The sequence below is a fragment of the Cherax quadricarinatus genome, chromosome 1 (assembly GCF_038502225.1).
Source record: "Cherax quadricarinatus isolate ZL_2023a chromosome 1, ASM3850222v1, whole genome shotgun sequence".
NCBI classification, from domain to species: domain Eukaryota; kingdom Metazoa; phylum Arthropoda; class Malacostraca; order Decapoda; family Parastacidae; genus Cherax; species Cherax quadricarinatus.
Window position 1 is genome coordinate 79,412,932 of NC_091292.1, and position 25,710 is coordinate 79,438,641.

Genomic DNA, 25,710 nt, shown 5'->3' on the forward strand with positions numbered 1-25,710 from the left:
ATGGGGTGACTTCCGCCCACAGGATGGATATGGGGTGACTACCACCCACAGGATGGGTATGGGGTGACTACCACCCACAGGATGGGTATGGGGTGACTACCGCCCACAGGATGGATATTGGGTGACTACCACCCACAGGATGGGTATGGGGTGACTACCACTCACAGGATGGATATGGGGTGACTACCGCCCACAGGATGGGTATGGGGTGACTACCGCCCACAGGATGGGTATGGGGTGACTACCACCCACAGGATGGGTATGGGGTGACTACCACCCACAGGATGGATATGGGGTGGCTACCGCCCACAGGATGGGTATGGGGTGACTACCTCCCACAGGATGGGTATGGGGTGACTACCGCCCACAGGATGGATATTGGGTGACTACCACCCACAGGATGGGTATGGGGTGACTACCACCCACAGGATGGATATGGGGTGGCTACCGCCCACAGGATGGATATTGGGTGACTACCACCCACAGGATGGGTATGGGGTGACTACCGCCCACAGGATGGATATGGGGTGACTACCACCCACAGGATGGGAATGGGGTGACTACCACCCACTGGATGGGTATGGGGTGACTACCGCCCACAGGATGGATATTGGGTGACTACCACCCACAGGATGGGTATGGGGTGACTACCACCCACAGGATGGATATGGGGTGACTACCGCCCACAGGATGGGTATGGGTGACTACCGCCCACAGGATGGGTATGGGGTGACTACCACCCACAGGATGGGTATGGGGTGACTACCACCCACAGGATGGATATGGGGTGGCTACCGCCCACAGGATGGGTATGGGGTGACTGCCTCCCACAGGATGGGTATGGGGTGAGTACCGCCCACAGGATGGATATTGGGTGACTACCACCCACAGGATGGGTATGGGGTGACTACCACCCACAGGATGGATATGGGGTGGCTACTGCCCACAGGATGGGTATGGGGTGACTACCGCCCACAGGATGGATATTGGGTGACTACCACCCACAGGATGGGTATGGGGTGACTACCGCCCACAGGATGAGTATGGGGTGACTGCCGCCCACAGGATGGGTATGGGGTGGCTACCACCCACAGGATGGATATGGGGTGACTACCACCCACAGGATGGGTATGGGGTGGCTACCGCCCACAGGATGGATATTGGGTGACTACCACCCACAGGATGGGTATGGGGTGACTACCGCCCACAGGATGAGTATGGGGTGACTGCCGCCCACAGGATGGGTATGGGGTGGCTACCACCCACAGGATGGATATGGGGTGACTACCACCCACAGGATGGATATGGGGTGGCTACCGCCCACAGGATGGATATTGGGTGACTACCACCCACAGGATGGGTATGGGGTGACTACCACCCACAGGATGGGTATGGGGTGACTACCGCCCACAGGATGGGTATGGGTTGACTACCGCCCACAGGATGGGTATGGGGTGACTACCACCCACAGGATGGGTATTGGGTGACTACCACCCACAGGATGGGTATGGGGTGACTACCGCCCACAGGATGGATATTGGGTGACTACCACCCACAGGATGGGTATGGGGTGACTACCACCCACAGGATGGGTATGGGGTGACTACCGCCCACAGGATGGGTATGGGTTGACTACCGTCCACAGGATGGGTATGGGGTGACTACCACCCACAGGATGGGTATTGGGTGACTACCACCCACAGGATGGGTATAGGGTGACTACCGCCCACAGGATGGATATTGGGTGACTACCACTCACAGGATGGGTATAGGGTGACTACCGCCCACAGGATGGATATTGGGTGACTACCACCCACAGGATGGGTATAGGGTGACTACCGCCCACAGGATGGATATTGGGTGACTACCACCCACAGGATGGGTATGGGGTGACTACCACCCACAGGATGGGTATTGGGTGACTACCACCCACAGGATGGGTATGGGGGGACTACCGTCCACAGGATGGATATTGGGTGACTACCACCCACAGGATGGATATAGGGTGACTAACGCCCACAGGATGGGTATGGGGTGACTACCACCCACAGGATGGGTATGGGGTGACTACCGCCCACAGGATGGATATTGGGTGACTACCACCCACAGGATAGGTATGGGGTGACTACCGCCCACAGGATGGATATTGGGTGACTACCACCCACAGGATGGGTATGGGGTGACTACCACCCACAGGATGGATATGGGGTGGCTACCGCCCACAGGATGGATATTGGGTGACTGCCACCCACAGGATGGGTATGGGGTGACTACCACCCACAGGATGGATATGGGGTGACTACCACCCACAGGATAGGTATAGGGTGACTTCCGCCCACAGGATGGGTATAGGGTGAGTTCGACCCACAGGATGGGTATGGGGTGACTACCAGCCACAGGATGGGTATGGGATTACTACCGCACACAGGATGGATATTGGGTGACTATCACCCACAGGATGGGTATGGGGTGACTACCACTCACAGGAAGGATATGGGGTGACTACCGCCCACAGGATGGGTATGGGGTGACTACCACCCACAGGATGGGTATGGGGTGACTACCACCCACAGGATGGGTATGGGGTGACTACCGCCCACAGGATGGATATTGGGTGACTACCACCCACAGGATGGGTATGGGGTGACTACCACTCACAGGATGGATATGGGGTGACTACCGCCCACAGGATGGGTATGGGGTGACTACCGCCCACAGGATGGGTATGGGGTGACTACCACCCACAGGATGGGTATGGGGTGACTACCACCCACAGGATGGATATGGGGTGGCTACCGCCCACAGGATGGGTATGGGGTGACTACCTCCCACAGGATGGGTATGGGGTGACTACCGCCCACAGGATGGATATTGGGTGACTACCACCCACAGGATGGGTATGGGGTGACTACCACCCACAGGATGGATATGGGGTGGCTACCGCCCACAGGATGGATATTGGGTGACTACCACCCACAGGATGGGTATGGGGTGACTACCGCCCACAGGATGGATATGGGGTGACTACCACCCACAGGATGGGAATGGGGTGACTACCACCCACTGGATGGGTATGGGGTGACTACCGCCCACAGGATGGATATTGGGTGACTACCACCCACAGGATGGGTATGGGGTGACTACCACCCACAGGATGGATATGGGGTGACTACCGCCCAGAGGATGGGTATGGGTGACTACCGCCCACAGGATGGGTATGGGGTGACTACCACCCACAGGATGGGTATGGGGTGACTACCACCCACAGGATGGATATGGGGTGGCTACCGCCCACAGGATGGGTATGGGGTGACTGCCTCCCACAGGATGGGTATGGGGTGAGTACCGCCCACAGGATGGATATTGGGTGACTACCACCCACAGGATGGGTATGGGGTGACTACCACCCACAGGATGGATATGGGGTGGCTACTGCCCACAGGATGGGTATGGGGTGACTACCGCCCACAGGATGGATATTGGGTGACTACCACCCACAGGATGGGTATGGGGTGACTACCACCCACAGGATGGATATGGGGTGGCTACCGCCCACAGGATGGATATTGGGTGACTACCACCCACAGGATGGGTATGGGGTGACTACCGCCCACAGGATGGGTATGGGTTGACTACCGCCCACAGGATGGGAATGGTGTGACTACCACCCAGAGGATGGGAAATCGGTCACTACCGCCCACAGGACGGGTATGGGGTGACTACCACCCACAGGATGGGTATGGGGTGACTACCGCCCACAGGACGGGTATGGGGTGACTACCACCCACAGGATGGGTATGGGGTGACTACCAACCACATGATAGGTATGGGTTGACTACCGTAGACAGGATGGGTATGGGGTGACTACCACCCACAGGACGGGTATTGGGTGACTACTGCTCACAGGATGGGTATGGGGTGACTGCTGCCCACAGGATGGGCAAGGGGTGACTACTGCCCACAGGATGGGATTAGGGTGACTACCGCCCACAGGATGGATATTGGGTGACTACCACCCACAGGATGGGTATAGGGTGACTACCGCCCACAGGATGGATATTGGGTGACTACCACCCACAGGATGGGTATGGGGTGACTACCACCCACAGGATGGGTATTGGGTGACTACCACCCACAGGATGGGTATGGGGGTGACTACCGTCCACAGGATGGATATTGGGTGACTACCACCCACAGGATGGGTATGGGGTGACTAACACCCACAGGATGGGTATGGGGTGACTACCACCCACAGGATGGGTATGGGGTGACTACCGCCCACAGGATGGGTATTGGGTGACTACCACCCACAGGATTGGAATGGGGTGATTACTGCCCACAGGATGGATATCATGTGACTACCACCCACAGGATGGGTATGGGGTGACTACCACCCACAGGATGGATATGGGGTGACTACCACCCACAGGATGGATATGGGGTGACTACCACTCACAGGATGGATATAGGGTGACTTCCACCCACAGGATGGATATGGGGTGACTACCACCCACAGGATGGATATGGGGTGACTACCACCCACAGGATGGGTATGGGGTGACTACCGCCCACAGGATGGATATTGGGTGACTACCACCCACAGGATGGATATTGGGTGACTGCCACCCACAGGATGGGTATGGGGTGACTACCACCCACAGGATGGATATGGGGTGACTACCACCCACAGGATGGGTATGGGGTGACTTCCGCCCACAGGATGGATATGGGGTGACTACCACCCACAGGATGGGTATGGGGTGACTACCACCCACAGGATGGGTATGGGGTGACTACCGCCCACAGGATGGATATTGGGTGACTACCACCCACAGGATGGGTATGGGGTGACTACCACTCACAGGATGGATATGGGGTGACTACCGCCCACAGGATGGGTATGGGGTGACTACCGCCCACAGGATGGGTATGGGGTGACTACCACCCACAGGATGGGTATGGGGTGACTACCACCCACAGGATGGATATGGGGTGGCTACCGCCCACAGGATGGGTATGGGGTGACTACCTCCCACAGGATGGGTATGGGGTGACTACCGCCCACAGGATGGATATTGGGTGACTACCACCCACAGGATGGGTATGGGGTGACTACCACCCACAGGATGGATATGGGGTGGCTACCGCCCACAGGATGGATATGGGGTGACTACCACCCACAGGATGGGTATGGGGTGACTACCGCCCACAGGATGGATATGGGGTGACTACCACCCACAGGATGGGAATGGGGTGACTACCACCCACTGGATGGGTATGGGGTGACTACCGCCCACAGGATGGATATTGGGTGACTACCACCCACAGGATGGGTATGGGGTGACTACCACCCACAGGATGGATATGGGGTGACTACCGCCCACAGGATGGGTATGGGTGACTACCGCCCACAGGATGGGTATGGGGTGACTACCACCCACAGGATGGGTATGGGGTGACTACCACCCACAGGATGGATATGGGGTGGCTACCGCCCACAGGATGGGTATGGGGTGACTGCCTCCCACAGGATGGGTATGGGGTGAGTACCGCCCACAGGATGGATATTGGGTGACTACCACCCACAGGATGGGTATGGGGTGACTACCACCCACAGGATGGATATGGGGTGGCTACTGCCCACAGGATGGGTATGGGGTGACTACCGCCCACAGGATGGATATTGGGTGACTACCACCCACAGGATGGGTATGGGGTGACTACCGCCCACAGGATGAGTATGGGGTGACTGCCGCCCACAGGATGGGTATGGGGTGGCTACCACCCACAGGATGGATATGGGGTGACTACCACCCACAGGATGGGTATGGGGTGGCTACCGCCCACAGGATGGATATTGGGTGACTACCACCCACAGGATGGGTATGGGGTGACTACCGCCCACAGGATGAGTATGGGGTGACTGCCGCCCACAGGATGGGTATGGGGTGGCTACCACCCACAGGATGGATATGGGGTGACTACCACCCACAGGATGGATATGGGGTGGCTACCGCCCACAGGATGGATATTGGGTGACTACCACCCACAGGATGGGTATGGGGTGACTACCACCCACAGGATGGGTATGGGGTGACTACCGCCCACAGGATGGGTATGGGTTGACTACCGCCCACAGGATGGGTATGGGGTGACTACCACCCACAGGATGGGTATTGGGTGACTACCACCCACAGGATGGGTATGGGGTGACTACCGCCCACAGGATGGATATTGGGTGACTACCACCCACAGGATGGGTATGGGGTGACTACCACCCACAGGATGGGTATGGGGTGACTACCGCCCACAGGATGGGTATGGGTTGACTACCGTCCACAGGATGGGTATGGGGTGACTACCACCCACAGGATGGGTATTGGGTGACTACCACCCACAGGATGGGTATAGGGTGACTACCGCCCACAGGATGGATATTGGGTGACTACCACTCACAGGATGGGTATAGGGTGACTACCGCCCACAGGATGGATATTGGGTGACTACCACCCACAGGATGGGTATAGGGTGACTACCGCCCACAGGATGGATATTGGGTGACTACCACCCACAGGATGGGTATGGGGTGACTACCACCCACAGGATGGGTATTGGGTGACTACCACCCACAGGATGGGTATGGGGGGACTACCGTCCACAGGATGGATATTGGGTGACTACCACCCACAGGATGGATATAGGGTGACTAACGCCCACAGGATGGGTATGGGGTGACTACCACCCACAGGATGGGTATGGGGTGACTACCGCCCACAGGATGGATATTGGGTGACTACCACCCACAGGATAGGTATGGGGTGACTACCGCCCACAGGATGGATATTGGGTGACTACCACCCACAGGATGGGTATGGGGTGACTACCACCCACAGGATGGATATGGGGTGGCTACCGCCCACAGGATGGATATTGGGTGACTGCCACCCACAGGATGGGTATGGGGTGACTACCACCCACAGGATGGATATGGGGTGACTACCACCCACAGGATGGGTATGGGGTAACTTCCGCCCACAGGATGGATATGGGGTGACTACCACCCACAGGATGGGTATGGGGTGACTACCACCCACAGGATGGGTATGGGGTGACTACCGCCCACAGGATGGATATTGGGTGACTATCACCCACAGGATGGGTATGGGGTGACTACCACTCACAGGATGGATATGGGGTGACTACCGCCCACAGGATGGGTATGGGGTGACTACCGCCCACAGGATGGGTATGGGGTGACTACCACCCACAGGATGGGTATGGGGTGACTACCACCCACAGGATGGATATGGGGTGGCTACCGCCCACAGGATGGGTATGGGGTGACTACCTCCCACAGGATGGGTATGGGGTGACTACCGCCCACAGGATGGATATTGGGTGACTACCACCCACAGGATGGGTATGGGGTGACTACCACCCACAGGATGGATATGGGGTGGCTACCGCCCACAGGATGGATATTGGGTGACTACCACCCACAGGATGGGTATGGGGTGACTACCGCCCACAGGATGGATATGGGGTGACTACCACCCACAGGATGGGAATGGGGTGACTACCACCCACTGGATGGGTATGGGGTGACTACCGCCCACAGGATGGATATTGGGTGACTACCACCCACAGGATGGGTATGGGGTGACTACCACCCACAGGATGGATATGGGGTGACTACCGCCCAGAGGATGGGTATGGGTGACTACCGCCCACAGGATGGGTATGGGGTGACTACCACCCACAGGATGGGTATGGGGTGACTACCACCCACAGGATGGATATGGGGTGGCTACCGCCCACAGGATGGGTATGGGGTGACTGCCTCCCACAGGATGGGTATGGGGTGAGTACCGCCCACAGGATGGATATTGGGTGACTACCACCCACAGGATGGGTATGGGGTGACTACCACCCACAGGATGGATATGGGGTGGCTACTGCCCACAGGATGGGTATGGGGTGACTACCGCCCACAGGATGGATATTGGGTGACTACCACCCACAGGATGGGTATGGGGTGACTACCGCCCACAGGATGAGTATGGGGTGACTACCACCCACAGGATGGGTATGGGGTGACTACCACCCACAGGATGGATATGGGGTGGCTACCGCCCACAGGATGGATATTGGGTGACTACCACCCACAGGATGGGTATGGGGTGACTACCGCCCACAGGATGGATATGGGGTGACTACCACCCACAGGATGGGAATGGGGTGACTACCACCCACTGGATGGGTATGGGGTGACTACCGCCCACAGGATGGATATTGGGTGACTACCACCCACAGGATGGGTATGGGGTGACTACCACCCACAGGATGGATATGGGGTGACTACCGCCCAGAGGATGGGTATGGGTGACTACCGCCCACAGGATGGGTATGGGGTGACTACCACCCACAGGATGGGTATGGGGTGACTACCACCCACAGGATGGATATGGGGTGGCTACCGCCCACAGGATGGGTATGGGGTGACTGCCTCCCACAGGATGGGTATGGGGTGAGTACCGCCCACAGGATGGATATTGGGTGACTACCACCCACAGGATGGGTATGGGGTGACTACCACCCACAGGATGGATATGGGGTGGCTACTGCCCACAGGATGGGTATGGGGTGACTACCGCCCACAGGATGGATATTGGGTGACTACCACCCACAGGATGGGTATGGGGTGACTACCGCCCACAGGATGAGTATGGGGTGACTGCCGCCCACAGGATGGGTATGGGGTGGCTACCACCCACAGGATGGATATGGGGTGACTACCACCCACAGGATGGGTATGGGGTGACTACCGCCCACAGGATGGATATGGGGTGGCTACCGCCCACATGATGGGTATGGGGTGATTACCGCCCACAGGATGGGTATGAGGTGACTACCGCCCACAGGATGGGTATGGGGTGACTACCGCCTACAGGATGGATATGGGGTGACTACCACCCACATGATGGGTATGGGGTGACTACCGCCCACAGGAGGGGTATGGGGTGACTACCGCCCACAGGATGGGTATGGGGTGACTACCGCCCACAGGATTGGTATGGGGTGCCTACCGCCCACAGGATGGGTATGGGGTGACTACCACCCACAGGATGGGTATTGGGTGACTTCCGCCCACAGGATGGGTATGGGGTGACTACCGCCCACAGGATGGGTATGGGGTGACTACCGCCCACAGGATGGGTATGGGGAGCCTACCGCCCACAGGATGGATATGGGGTGACTACCACTCACAGGATTGGTATGGGGTGACTACCACCCACAGGATGGATATGGGGTGGCTACCGCCAACAGCATGAGTATGGGGTGACTACCGCCCACAGGATGGGTATGGGGTGACTACCGCCCACAGGATGGATATTGGGTGACAACCACCCACAGGATGGGTATGGGGTGACTACCGCCCACAGGATAGGTACGGGGTGACTACCGCCCACAGGATGGGTATGGGGTGACTACCGCCCACAGGATGGATATGGGGTGACTACCGCCCACAGGATGGGTATGGGGTGTCTACCACCCACAGGATGGGTATGGGGTGACTACCGCCCACAGGATGGGCATGGGGTGACTACCGCCCACAGGATGAGTATGGGGTGACTACCGCCCACATGATGGGTATGGGGTGACTACCGCCCACAGGATGGGTATGGGTGACTACCGCCCACAGGATGGAAATGGGGTGACTACCGCCCACAGGATGGATATGGGGTGACTACCGCTCACAGGATGGATATGGGGAGACTACCACCTACAGGATGGATATGGGGTGACTACCGCTCACAGGATGGATATGGGGTGACTACCAGCCACAGGATGGATATTGGGTGACTACCTCCCACAGGATGGGTATGGGGTGACTACCGCCCACAGGATAGGTATGGGGTGACTACCACCCACAGGATGGATATGGGTGACTACCGCCCACATGATGAGTATGGGGTGACTACCACCCACAGGATGGGTATGGGTGACTGCCTCCCACAGGATGGATATGGGGTGACTATCGCCCACAGGATGGATATGGGGTGGCTACCACCCACAGGATGGATATCGGGTGACTACCACCCACAGGATGGATATGAAGTGACTACCCCCCACGTGATGGGTATGGGGTGACTACCGCCCACAGGATAGGTATGGGGTGACTCTTACCCACAGGATGGGTATGGGGTGACAACCACCCACAGGATGGGTATGGGGTGATTACCACCCACAAAATGGGTATGGGGTGACTACCACCCACAAAATGGGTATGGGGTGACTACCACCCAGTGGATGGGTAAGGGGTGACTATCACTCACAGGATGGGTATGGGGTGACTACCGCCCACATGATGGGTATGGGGTGACTACCGCCCACAGGATAGGTATGGCGTGACTGCCACCCACAGGGTGGATATGGGGTGACTACCGCCCACAGGATGGGTATGGGGTGACTACCACCAACAGGATGGGTATGGGGTGACTACCTTCCACAGGATGGGTATGGGGTGACTACCGCCCACAGGATAGGTATGGGGTGACTACCACCCACAGGATGAATATGGGTGACTACCGCCCACAGGATGAGTATGGGGTGACTACCACCCACAGGATGGGTATGGGTGACTGCCGCCCACAGGATAGGTATTGGGTGACTCTTACCCACAGGATGAGTATGGGGTGACAACCACCCACAGGATGGGTATGGGGTGATTACCACCCACAAAATGGGTATGGGGTGACTACCACCCACAAAATGGGTATGGGGTGACTACCACCCAGTGGATGGGTATGGGGTGACTACCACTCACAGGATGGGTATGGGGTGACTACCGCCCACATGATGGGTATGGGGTGACTACCGCCCACAGGATAGGTATGGCGTGACTGCCACCCACAGGATGGATATGGGGTGACTACCGCCCACTGGATGGATATGGGGTGACTACCACCCACAGGATGGATATGGGGTGACTACCACCCAGAGGATGGACATGGAGTGACTACCGCCCACTTGATGGGTATGGGGTGACTACCACCCACAGTATGGAAATTGGGTGACTACCGCCCACAGGATGAGTATGGGGTGACTGCCACCCACAGGATGAATATGGGGTGACTACCGCCCACAGGATGGATATGGGGTGACTACCACCCACAGGATGGATATGGGGTGACTACCACCCAGAGGATGGATATGGGGTGACTACCGCCCACTTGATGGGTATGGGGTGACTACCGCCCACAGGATAGGTATGGGGTGACTACCACCCACAGGATGGGTATGGGGTGACTACCACCAACAGGATGGGTATGGGGTGATTACCACCCACAGGATGGGTATGGGGTGACTATCGCCCCATAATGTGTATGGGGTAACTACCGCCCACAGGATGGGTATGGGATGACTACCGCCGACAGGATGGGTATGGGGTGACTACCGCCCACATTATGGATATGGGGTGACTGCCACCCACAGGATGTATATGGGGTGACTACCGCCCACAGGATGGGTATGGGGTGACTACCGCCCACAGGGTGGGTATGGGGTGACTACCGCCCACAGGATGGGTATGGGGTGACTACCGCCCACAGGATGGGTATGGGATGACTACCGCCCACAGGGTGGGTATGGGGTGACTACCGCCCACAGGATGGATATGGGGTGACTACCTCCCACAGGATGGGTATGGGGTGACTATCACCCACATTATGGGTATGTGATGAATACCGCCCACAGGATGGATATGGGGTGACGACCGCCCACAGGATAAGTATGGGGTGACAACCGCCCACAGGATGGATATGGAGTGACTACCGCCCACAAGATGGATATGGGGTGACTACCACCCACAGGATGGGTATGGGGTGACTGCCGCCCACAGGATGGATATGGAGTGACTACCGCCCACAAGATGGATATGGGATGACTACCACCCACAGGATGGATATGGGATGACTATCACCCACAGGATGGGTATGGGGTGACTACCACCCACAGGATGGATATGGGGTGTCTACCACCCACAGGATGGGTATGGGGTGACTACCGCCCACAGGATGGATAAGAGGTGGCTACAGCCCCCAAGATGGGTATGGGGTGACTACCGCTCACACGATGGGTATGGGGTGACTACCGCCCACACGATGGATATGTGGTGACTACCGTTCACATTATGGGTATGGGGTGACTACCGCCCACAGGATGGATATGGGGTGACTACCGCCCACAGGATGGATATGGGGTGACGACCGCCCACAGCATGGGTATGGGGTGACTACCGCCCACAAGATGGGTATGGGGTGACTACCACCCACACGATGGGTATGGGGTGACTACCGCCCACAGGATGGATATGGAGTGACTACCACCCGCAAGATGGGTATGGGGTGACTATCACTCACAGGATGGGTATGGGGTGACTACCACCCACGGGATGGATATGGGGTAACTGCCACCCACAGCATGGGTATGGGGTGACTACCGCCCACAAGATGGGTATGGGGTGACTATCACTCACAGGATGGGTATGGGGTGACTACCACCCACGGGATGGATATGGGGTAACTGCCACCCACAGGATCGGTATGGGGTGACTACCGCCCACAGGATGGGTATGGAGTGACTACCGCCCACAGGATGGGTATGGGGTGACTACCCCCCACAGGATGGGTATGGAGTGACTACCGCCCACAGGATGGGTATGGAGTGACTACCGCCCACAGGATGGGTATGGATTGACTACCGCCCACAGGATGGGTATGGGGTGACTACCGCCCACAGGATGGGTATGGAGTGACTACCGCCCACAGGATGGGTATGGAGTGACTTCCGCCCACAGGATGGGTATGGGGTGACTACCACCCACAGGATGGGTGTGGGGTGACTACCACCCACAGGATGGGTATGGGGTGACTACCACCCACATGATGGGTATGGGGTGACTACCACCCACATGATGGGTATGGGGTGACTACCACCCACAGGATGGGTATGGGGTGACTACCACCCACATGATGGGTATGGGGTGACTACCACCCACAGGATGGGTATGGGGTGACTACCACCCACAGGATGGGTATGGGGTGACTACCACCCACATGATGGGTATGGGGTGACTACCACCCACAGGATGGGTATGGGGTACATAATAAAGATGTTAACCTAAGACATTGCCACAAACTTGTTGGAACGTGTTGTGACACGTAGGTCTGTGTTGAAAAGTAGAGCTAAGAAAGAATTTTAACCATGATATTAATTGTCAGTGACCTAAAATTAGTTGGAAGTTGCTACTGTGATCTGGGAAGCATTTTGGTTGTTTGCCCGTGTTACCTCACCCTCCTCCTCTCCTTACTCCTTTCTGCTTTGTATTGGACTGATGAAGCCACTGTGTGGCGAAACGTTTCTTCAGTAAAGATTCCCATGTGTTGCAAAAGTGTCTCAATCTTCAACTTGTCAATTTTCAAAGCCATTTATCACACACACTTCAAGAATTATAAGTAAGAGAAGTGCAGAAGTTATTTTACAGTTCTATACCTCACTAGTGAGGCCTCACTATACCTCACTAGTGAGGCCTCACTATACCTCACTAGTGAGGCCTCACTATACCTCACTATACCTCACTAGTGAGGCCTCACTATACCTCACTAGTGAGGCCTCACTATACCTCACTATACCTCACTAGTGAGGCCTCACTATACCTCACTATACCTCACTAGTGAGGCCTCACTATACCTCACTAGTGAGGCCTCACTATACCTCACTAGTGAGGCCTCACTATACCTCACTATACCTCACTAGTGAGGCCTCACTATACCTCACTAGTGAGGCCTCACTATACCTCACTATACCTCACTAGTGAGGCCTCACTATACCTCACTATACCTCACTAGTGAGGCCTCACTATACCTCACTAGTGAGGCCTCACTATACCTCACTATACCTCACTAGTGAGGCCTCACTATACCTCACTAGTGAGGCCTCACTATACCTCACTATACATCACTAGTGAGGCCTCACTATACCTCACTAGTGAGGCCTCACTATACCTCACTAGTGAGGCCTCACTATACCTCACTATACATCACTAGTGAGGCCTCACTATACCTCACTAGTGAGGCCTCACTATACCTCACTAGTGAGGCCTCACTATACCTCACTATACATCACTAGTGAGGCCTCACTATACCTCACTAGTGAGGCCTCACTATACATCACTAGTGAAGCCTCGTTCAGATTATGCTGCTCAGTTTTGGTCTCCTTACTACAGGATGGATATAGACTCACTGGAGAACATACAGAGAAGAATGACTAAAATGATTTACTGTATAAGGAATCTCCCGTATGAAGATAGACTTAGAGCCTCGAATCTCCACTCTCTGGAGAGACGTAGAATGAGGGGAGATATTGAAGTGTATAAGTGGATGACGGGCATAAACAAGGGAGATATTAATAAAGTACTGAGGGTGTCAAACCTGGTAAGAACTAGAAATAACGGATTAAAGTTGGATAAATTTGGATTTAGAAAGGACATAGGTAAGTACTGGTTTTCGAACAGAGTTGTGGATGCGTGGAACAGTTTTCCGAATAGGGGGATAGAGGCTAGGACCTTACCTGACGTTTACCTGGAGAGGGTTTCGGGGGTCAACGCCCCGCGGCTTGGTCTGAGACCAGGCCTCATGGTGGATCAGGGTCTGATCAACGAGGCTGTTACTGCTGGCCGCACGCAAACTGACGTACGAACCACAGCCCGGTTGGTCAGGTACTGACTTCAGGTGCTTGTCCAGTGCCTTCTTGAAGACATCCAGGGGTTTATTGATAATCCCCCTTATGTATGCTGGGAGGCAGTTGAACAGTCTTGGGCCCCGGACACTTATTGTGTTGTCTCTCAGTGTATTTGTGGGGCCACAGCTTTCCATCGGGGGAATGTTACATCTCCTGCCGAGATTTTTGCTTTCATAGGGAGTGATTTTCGTGTGCACGTTTGGTGTCAATCCCTCCAGGACCTTCCAAGTGTATATTATCATGTATTTCTCTCGCCTACGTTCAAGGGAATACAGATCAAGGACCTTCAACCGTTCCCAGTAGTTTAGGTGCCTTATCGCACTTATGTGTGGCGTGAAAGTTCTTTGTACACTCTCCAGGTCTGCAGTGTCTCTAGCCTTGAGACGCTCGGCAGTTATTGATTTCATAAATTTATAATATATCAAATATGTTTTAATATTCAATTGACTTGACTGTTTATCTAACTTAGGTTACGTAAGGTTTACCAAGAAACATTACAAGTGCTTCCAGACGTGGGTCTTAGTCATATGATGACCCGCAACTGGAGCTTTTGGTCATCTGAGCAAGGCCTTCCGCTGGCTTATTGGCCCACCCCTTTAAAAATTAAGGTTGATTATAATTATATTTATCTAACGGACTTTGATTAAGGTGCATTATTGTGGGGACTAAAATATTTTTGATAGTGTGTAAGTAAATTCCAACCTTACCTGAAGAATGTTTCAGACTTTTTTGGTGGATCAGGGCCTGATCAACCACAGGGCCTGATCAACCACAGGGCCTGATCAACCACAGGGCCTGATCAACCACAGGGCCTGATCAACCACAGGGCCTGATCAACCACAGGGCCTGATCAACCACAGGGCCTGATCAACCACAGGGCCTGATCAACCACAGGGCCTGATCAACCACAGGGCCTGATCAACCACAGGGCCTGATCAACCACAGGGCCTGATCAACCACAGGGCCTGATCAACCACAGGGCCTGATCAACCACAGGGCCTGATCAACCACAGGGCCTGATCAACCACAGGGCCTGATCAACCACAGGGCCTGATCAACCACAGGGCCTGATCAACCACAGGGCCTGATCATCCACAGGGCCTGATCAACCACAGGGCCTGATCAACCACAGGGCCTGATCAACCACAGGGCCTGATCAACCACAGGGCCTGATCAACCACAGGGCCTGATCAACCACAGGGCCTGATCAACCACAGGGCCTGATCAACCACAGGGCCTGATCAACCACAGGGCCTGATCATCCACAGGGCCTGATCAACCACAGGGCCTGATCAACCACAGGGCCTGATCAACCACAGGGCCTGATCAACCACAGGGCCTGATCAACCACAGGGCCTGATCAACCACAGGGCCTGATCAACCACAGGGCCTGATCAACCACAGGGCCTGATCAACCACAGGGCCTGATCAACCACAGGGCCTGATCAACCACAGGGCCTGATCATCCACAGGGCCTGATCAACCACAGGGCCTGATCAACCACAGGGCCTGATCAACCACAGGGCCTGATCAACCACAGGGCCTGATCAACCACAGGGCCTGATCAACCACAGGGCCTGATCAACCACAGGGCCTGATCAACCACAGGGCCTGATCAACCACAGGGCCTGATCAACCACAGGGCCTGATCAACCACAGGGCCTGATCAACCACAGGGCCTGATCAACCACAGGGCCTGATCAACCACAGGGCCTGATCAACCACAGGGCCTGATCAGCCACAGGGCCTGATCAACCACAGGGCCTGATCAACCACAGGGCCTGATCAACCACAGGGCCTGATCAACCACAGGGCCTGATCAGCCACAGGGCCTGATCAACCACAGGGCCTGATCAACCACAGGGCCTGATCAACCACAGGGCCTGATCAACCACAGGGCCTGATCAACCACAGGGCCTGATCAGTACAGGGCCTGATCAACCACAGGGCCTGATCAACCACAGGGCCTGATCAACCACAGGGCCTGATCAGCCACAGGGCCTGATCAGCCACAGGGCCTGATCAGCACAGGGCCTGATCAACCACAGGGCCTGATCAGCCACAGGGCCTGATCAGCCACTGGGCCTGATCAGCACAGGGCCTGATCAACCACAGGGCCTGATCAATCACAGGGCCTGATCAACCACAGGGCCTGACCAACCACAGGGCCTGATCAACCACAGGGCCTGACCAACCACAGGGCCTGATCAACCACAGGGCCTGATCAACCACAGGGCCTGATCAGCCACAGGGCCTGATCAGCACAGGGCCTGATCAACCACAGGGCCTGATCAACCACAGGGCCTGATCAACCACAGGGCCTGATCAACCACAGGGCCTGATCAACCACAGGGCCTGATCAACCACAGGGCCTGATCAACCACAGGGCCTGATCAACCACAGGGCCTGATCAGCACAGGGCCTGATCAACCACAGGGCCTGATCAACCACAGGGATTGATCAACCACAGGGCCTGATCAGCACAGGGCCTGATCAACCACAGGGCCTGATCAACCACAGGGATTGATCAACCACAGGGCCTGATCAGCACAGGGGTCCTGATCATCAAAATGCATACAGCTGTGAGGGTAACTTTACCAAATTCAACTTCAAAAACAACATCAACTGGGATCAGGTAAACTATGCCCTAAATGAATCATGTTGGAAAGATATCTTAAATTACATTGACCCTAACCAGTGCCTTGAAAAGATCAACCTCTTGGTAGCTGAAGTATGTTCAAGGCATATTCCCCTAAGAAAAAAGAAGAGAAGAAGTAAACTGGAGAGAGAGAGATGCTCCCTCTACAGGAGATGGTGAAGAATCACTGAGCTCCTCAAAAATGCTAGATTATCTGAAACACGGAAGGAAGTGCTAACCAGGGAAGTGGAAAATATCGAGCTACAGTTAAAGGACTCATGCAGGATCCAGGAAAGCCAAGAGGAGCTAAAAGCGATTAACGAAATTGAAAATTCGAAATATTTCCTTTCATATGCCCAAAACAAGACAAAAACCACTTCTCGTATAGGCCCCTGCTCAGACAAGACGGATCCTACACAGATGACAAAGAAATGAGTGAGATACTGAAATCTCAATATGACTGTGTTCAGTGAGCCACTAATCAGTCTAAAGATACAGTCCAAACAATTTTTTCATGAATGAGCCTCAAAACCCTGCTAATGTATGCCAAATTTCTGACATAACCCTAACTCCACTAGACTTTGAGAAAGCCATCAGCGACATCTCCATGCACTCTGCCCCAGGCCCAGACTCCTGGAAATCTGTGTTCATTAAGAACTGCAAGAAACCCCTTTCACGGGCCCTAATATGCTATGGAGAAGGAGCATAGACACAAGTGAGATTCCGCAGTAACTAACAACAACGGATGTAGCCCCACTCCATAGGGGTGACAGCAAAGCAGTGGCTAAGAACTATAGACCAATAGCTTTAACGTCCCATATCATAAAAATCTTTGAAAGAGTTCTAAGAAGCAGGATAGCAAACCACCTGGACTCCCAAAAATTTCACAATCCAGGGCAACATGATTTCAAAGCAGGTCGCTCCTGCCTCTCGCAACTACTGGACCACTATGATATGGTCTTAGATGCAGTGGAAGAAAAACAGAATGCAGATGTAGTGTACACAGATTTTATAAAAGCCTTTGACAAGTGCGATCATGGTGTAATAGTACACAAAATGCACGCTAAAGAGATAACTGGTAAAATAGCAGATGGATCTTCAACTTTCTAACCAATCGAACACAAAGAGTAGTGGTAAACAGAGTTAAATCGGAAGCTGCCATAGTGAAGAGCTGTGTTCCACAAGGCACAGTACTTGCCCCTATCCTGTTCCTCATCCTCATATCAGACGATATTAGGATCTGCACGAGTGTCATCCATTGAGGACACGGCAAATCTCCAAGAAGATATAAACCAAGTTTTCCAATGGGCAACAGAAAACAATATGATGTTCAATGAAGACAAATTCCAACTACTCCGTTATGGAAAACTGGAGGAAATAATAACTAGGACTGAGTATACTACAAACTCCAATCACACAATAGAGAGGAAAAGTAATGTGAAGGACCTGGAAGTGGTAATGTCCGAAGACCTCACCTTCAAGGACCACAACAATGCCACTATCACATCTGCGAGGAAACTGATAGGATGGATAATGAGAACATACAAGACAAGAGATGCTAAGCCAATGATGATCCTTTTTAAATCACTTGTTTTCTCTAGGCTGGAATACTGCTGTTTAGTAACATCTCCATTCAAGGCAGGTGAAATTGCAGAACTAGTGAATGTACAGAGAACCTTTACTGCACGTATAAGTTCCATCAATCATCTTAACTTGACTTGTACTCACTAGAGCGCAGGCGAGAGAAATGTATCATAATCTACACCTGGAAGATTCTGGAGGGACTGGTCACTAATATGCACACAGCAATCACTCCCTACGAAAGCAAAAGACTTGGCAGGCGATGCAACATACCCCCAGTGACAAAACACATTAAGTGTCAGGAGCCCAAGACTGTTCAACAGCCTCCCACCAGTCATAAGGAGCATTACCAATAGACCCTTGGTTGTCTTCAAGAGGGAGCTGGACAGATATCTAAAGTCGGTGCCGGATCAGCCGGGCTGTGGTTCGTACGTTGGGCTACGTGCGGCCAGCAGTAACAGCCTCGTTGCTCAGGCCCTGATTCACCGGGGGGCCTGGTCGTGGACCGGGCCGCGGGGCGTTGATCCCTAGAATGCCCTCCAGGTAGACTCCAGGTAGGTAGACCAGGCTGTCACTGCTGGCAGCACGCAGTCCAACGTACGAACCACAGTCTGGCAGGTCGGGAAGTGATTTGAGGAGCATTTGTGGTCACAGTAGTGCCTGTGCTAACCTTCCTATGATGTAGAAATATACCTAGTTGGATGAATCTTATTGTGGCTAGCTGGTCTAGCGGCTAACGCGACGGGCTGGAGTTTTGAGACTCTATGACCGCGGGTTCAATCCCGGCCGGGGGTATGGTTTGTTTGCAATCGTGTCATTACGATTTCTTGAGTCGAACTTATCGTATCTGAAATATTGAAGTATGCTGACATGGGTAGTATGTAGGTAGCACTGTGGGTCGCGTAGCACTGTGGGTTGTGGTGGGTAATATTGTGGGTAGTAGGTAGCACTGTGGGACTGCAGGTAGCACTGTGGATAGTGGTGGGTAACATTGTGGGTAGTAGGTAGCAGTGTGGGGCCGCAGGTAGTACTGTGGATAGTGGTGGGTAACATTATGGGTAGTAGGTAGCACTGTGGGGCCGCAGGTAGTACTGTGGATAGTGGTGGGTAACATTGTGGGTAGTAGGTAGCACTGTGGGGCCGCAGGTAGCACTGTGGATAGTGGTGGGTAACATTGTGGGTAGTAGGTAGCACTGTGGGGCCGCAGGTAGTACTGTGGATAGTGGTGGGTAACATTGTGGGTAGTAGGTAGCACTGTGAGCCGCAGGTAGCACTGTGGATAGTGGTGGGTAACATTGTGGGTAGTAGGTAGCACTGTGGGACTGCATGTAGCACTTTGGATAGTGGTGGGTAACATTGTGGGTAGTAGGTAGCACTGTGGGGCCGCAGGTAGTACTGTGGATAGTGGTGGGTAACATTGTAGGTAGTAGGTAGCACTGTGGGACTGCGTGTAGCACTTTGGATAGTGGTGGGTAACATTGTGGGTAGTAGGTAGCACTGTGGGACTACATGTAGCACTTTGGATAGTGGTGGGTAACATTGTGGGTAGTAGGTAGCACTGTGGGGCCGCAGGTAGTACTGTGGATAGCGGTGGGTAACATTGGAAATAAGTCACTCTGTCTGACTTTTTTGGGTTATCCTAGGTTCTCTACACATATGCTGCTATGTATGATAATTCTATGTAACTGTATTTGTGTATACCTGAATAAACTTACTTACTTACTTACTTGTAGGTAGTAAGTAGCACTGTGGGGCCGCAGGTAGTACTGTGGATAGTGGTGGGTAACATTGTGGGTAGTAGGTAGCACTGTGGGGCCGTTGGTATCACTGTGGATAGTTCGAGGCGTTGTTATCCCCCCGTGGAGAGTCCTTCAGCTGAACACATCAACACTTCAGATACACTCAAGACCCACTAATGTGCTGCACTAAACACACACACATAATACACTTTAACTTTTAAGAAGTTAGCAATTTTTAATTTGGATTTTTATCACTTTAATTTAAAAAGAAAAAAAAACAAAGGTTTGTGTTATTTCGCTTTGCTTAGCTTACAGTCTTTTGTTTTAACACAATTATTACTTGCCCGCCTTGCTTCTCTACTGTGTTGTCTCCACGCCGGGTTGGCTCTCTCAAACATATTCTCATTAAAATGTTTTTTGTTATATTTTAGCAAGAGTGAGAGAGTGTGTGTGTTTGAGAGAGAGAGAGAGAGAGAGAGAGAGAGAGAGAGAGAGAGAGAGAGAGAGAGAGAGAGAGAGAGAGAGAGAGAGAGAGAGAGAGAGAGAGAGAGAGAGAGAGAGAATGTTATCGTCAGTATCAACACTAGTAGATATTGTTATTGTTAAGCATTTAAGCATCTTCTACAGCACCTGTCTGTCAGTCCTGCCAACTACACTTCTGTTATATCCGGTTAAAAACCGTGTCCGGATCTTACTCATTGTTCCTGAGGAATAATATCTTCAACATTAACATACTTTGGGTGATGAAACTGAAAATATTCAAGTATAACATCATTTCGTTCGTCCTAGAGGAACTAGTCGCAAATATGCACACGGAAATCACTCCCTACGAAAGCAAAAGGCTGGGCAGGCGGTGCAACATCTCCCAGTGAAAAGCAGAGGTGCCGTAGTACGCCAAGAGACAACACAGTAAGTGTCAGGGGCCCAAGACTTCAACAGCCTCCAGCATACATAAAGGGGATTACCAATAGACCCCTGGCTGTCTTCAAGAAGGCACTGGACAGGCGCCTAAAGTCAGTACCTGACCAACCGGGCTGTAGTTCGTACGTCAGTTTACGTGCGACCAGCAGTAACAGCCTGATTGATCAGACCCTGATCCACCACCCTGATCAACGCCCCCGCTGCCTGGTCCATAACCAGACCTCCCGGTGGATCAGGGCCTGATTAACGAGGCTGTTACTGCTGGCCGCAAGTAGTCCAACATACGACCCACAGCCCAGCTGATCCGGCACTGACTTTAGGTATCTGTCCAGCTTCCTCTTGAAGACAACCAGGGGCCTATTGGTAATTTCCTTTATAGCTGGTGGGAGGCTGTTGAATAGTCTTGGGCCCCAGACACTTATTGTGTTTTCTCTTAGTGTACCAGTGGCGCCCCTACTTTTCACTGGGGGTATGTTGCATCGCCTGCCAAGTCTTTTGCTTCCGTAGGGAGTGATTTCTGTGTGCAAATTAGGAACCAGTCCCTCCAGAATCTTCCAGGTGTAGATTATGATATATCTCTCTCGCCTACGCTCCATTGAGTACAAGTCAATCGCTTCCAGGCGCTCCCAGTATTTAATTAAGGTCAGTTCCTGACCAACCGGGCTATGGCTCGTTCGTCGGTTTGCGTGCGGCCATCGGTAACAGCCTGGTTGATCAGTCCTTAATCCACCGCGAGGCCTGGTAATGGACAGGGCTGCGGGGGCGTTGACCCCCGGAACACCCTCCAGGTATGGTCTTATTTTATATTGTTTGGATGTCTTGTGTGTTGATGTCTTATTTGAATGGTGCTGACATCTCATTTGAGTGCATTGACATCTGTTTGAGTGTTGACGTCTCATTTGAGTATGTTGACGTCTCATTTTGCTGGTGATGTCTCATTTTAATGTTAACGTCTCATTTGAGTGTGTTGACATCTCATTTGAGTGTGTTGACGTCTCATTTGAGTGTGTTGACATCTCATTTGAGTGTGTTGACGTCTCATTTGAGTGTGATGACGTCTCATTAGAATGTATTGACGTATTATTCTAGTGTCTTGACGTCACATTCAATTCAAATTCAAATTCAAAGTTTATTCTCTATAAAGATTACAATGTTGAATTTACAGAATTTGGTTGTTGTGTGGTTTACATGTAGTTAAATAATGATTACAGAGTGTACCACTAGAACGCCTAGCATAGCTAGGCATTTCGGGCAGACTTAGTTTAATTTTTTATTTTAATATATTACAAATTATGAGGTAAGCTGGTATTATGGCTAAGTGACTAAATACTAGTTTGTGAGTTTAGCAATGTGAATGCTTTTGTTTTGGCACAGTACATAGTTTCAGTATTGGAGTATCATAGGATTCATTATTTTAAGATTGGGATTAATATTTCTGTTTATGGTCAAATGGGTGAGTGAGTATAAGTGTGAACCACCAGGTGGTATTTGTGTAGTTAGTTGATGGGGTGTATCAGGGAGATAAGATGTTTTCTAATGGTAGTTTTGAAGGTGATGAATGTGTCTGCAGTTCTAGAGTTCTCAGGTAGGGTGTTCCAGATTTTAGGGCCTTTGACATACATTGAATTTTTGTAAAGGTTTAGTCGGACACGGGGAATGTCGTAGAGATGTTTGTGTCTGGTGTTATGCCTGTGGGTTCTGTCACAACTATCAAGAAAGCGTTTTAGGTCAAGGTTGATATTGGAGTTTAAGGTCCTGTAGATGTAGCTTGCACAGTAGTAAGTGTGGATGTACTGAACAGGGAGTAAGTTTAGATCTATGAAGAGTGGGGGGGGTGTGTTGCCAGGGATGGGATTTAGTGATTATTCTTACTGCAGCTTTTTGTTGGATTATTATTGGCTTTAGGTGTGTTGCTGCAGTTGATCCCCAAGCACAAATAGCATAGGTGAGGTATGGATATATAAGTGAATGGTATAGTGTGATAAGGGCAGTTTGCGGCACGTAGTATCGTATCTTGGAGAGGATCCCAACCGTTTTGGATACTTTTTTGGTTATGTGTTGGATATGGGTGCTGAAATTCAGGTTGTTGTCAAGGTATAGGCCTAGGAATTTGCCCTCATTATGTCTGGTAATTGGAGTGTTGTCGATCTTAATGTTAATTTGTGCATCTCCTGCTCTGCTACCAAACATAATATAGTAGGTTTTGTCAGTGTTAAGCGTAAGTTTATTGGCTGTCATCCAAGTCGATATTTTGATCAGCTCCTCGTTAACAATGGTGTTGAGGGTGGCAAGATTAGGGTGAGAGATGACATAAGTCATGTCGTCAGCAAAGAGAATGGGTTTCAGGTGTTGGGATACGTTTGGAAGATCATTGATGTATATGAGGAAGAGCAGGGGACCAAGGACACTTCCCTGCGGAACTCCAGTATCAAGTGGCCGTGTTGTTGATGCTGTGTCTTTAATGGTGACATACTGATACCTATTAGTAAGGTAAGATTTGAAATAAGCAAGCTCATGGCCTCTTATACCGTAATGGTCAAGTTTGTGGAGTAGGATGTCGTGGTCTACTGTGTCAAAAGCTTTTCTTAGGTCAATAAAAATTCCTAGTGGATATTCCTTATTTTCCAATGCTGTGTAAAGCAGATCTAGCATTTTTATGATTGCATCATTAGTGCTTTTATTTTTCCTGAATCCAAATTGGCAGGGGTTGAGTATGTTTTGTGTTGTTATAAATGAACATAGTCTCCTGTGCACGAGTTTCTCAAAGATTTTGGATAGCAATGGTAAGTTTGATATTGGCCTTTAGTTGTTTAAGTCTGTAGGGTCACCACCTTTATGTATTGGTGTAACCCTTGCCATCTTGAGTAGTTTCGGGAAGGTGCTAGTTTCTAGTGACTTGTTAAAAAGTAATGAAATAGCATGCAAAAGGATATGGGCCGCTCGCTTGTACAGTAATGGTGGGACATTAGACAGATTCCCTGAGTTATTTTTAAGTGACTTTATAATCTCGGTGACTTTCGAGGGCTCAGTTGGTGCAAGATAGAAGGAATTTGGGAAATTCCCATCTAGGTAGTCCCCGGCATGGGCATTGGTATGTGGGATTTTATTGGCGAGATTAGATCCTATGGTTGAGAAGAAGTCGTTTATCTTGTTAGCTGTGTCAGTGGGATGTAGTGGTGTTTCATTAGGTTTAGTTAGGACAATATTCTTGTTTTTTTTCAGTTTGTGGGTCCCTAGAATCTGAGAGAGTGTTTTCCAGGTCTTTTTTATATCTCCTCTAGTGTCTGTGAATCTACTGGAGTAGTATAGTTGTTTGGCTTTCTTTATTACTTTGGTGAGAACTGATGAATAGTGTTTAAGAATATCTTTGTGTATTAAGTCCTGTCTATATTGCTTTTCATATTGGTGTTTCTTGTCAATAGATTTCAGAATGGTACTGGTTCGCCATGGGCAACCAAGCCGTTTGTTTGTGATCTGTTTCGTTTTTATAGGACAATGTTTGTTGTATAGTCTAAGTAATTTGTTAAGAAAAATGTCTGTCCAGTCATCAATACCATTGGCCTTGGAGAATTCTGTAGGCCAGTCAACAATCTCTAGGTCAGCTGTGAACTTTCTTATTGAGGCCTCGTCATGGAGTCTAAATGAGACTTTGTTGAATTCAAGTGGTGATTTACTAATGTTTGTCAGGAGGAAGGTAGGGTAGTGGTCTGTAGTGCTATCTCTGATTATCCCTGATTTAAGGGGGGCTAGTATATTGGTCCATATGTGGTCTGTTATGGTTGCACTTGTCTCAGTGAGCCTGGTTGGTTTAGTTATTGTTGGTATGAGAAGTGTGTTGTTCATATTGTTGATGAAATCAGTTACAGGCTGATCATCTAGTAAGCCAAGGTTGATGTTGAAGTCTCCAGCTAAGAGAAGGTGGTGCTTATTCATTTGTCTGTTTGTTATTAGTGACTTTAATTTCTCACTGAAATTTGGGATGTTTGTGTGAGGTATCCGGTAAATGGCACTGATTGTTATAGGTGTCTT

At 51.8% G+C, this 25,710-nt stretch overlaps 1 protein-coding gene across 5 annotated transcripts in view; it reads left to right on the forward strand.

Annotated features, from left to right (window-relative positions):
- Positions 1-25,710, forward strand: part of LOC128688956 (receptor-type guanylate cyclase Gyc76C) — a 619,662-nt gene that overhangs the window by 78,401 nt on the left and 515,551 nt on the right. The window lies entirely within an intron of this gene.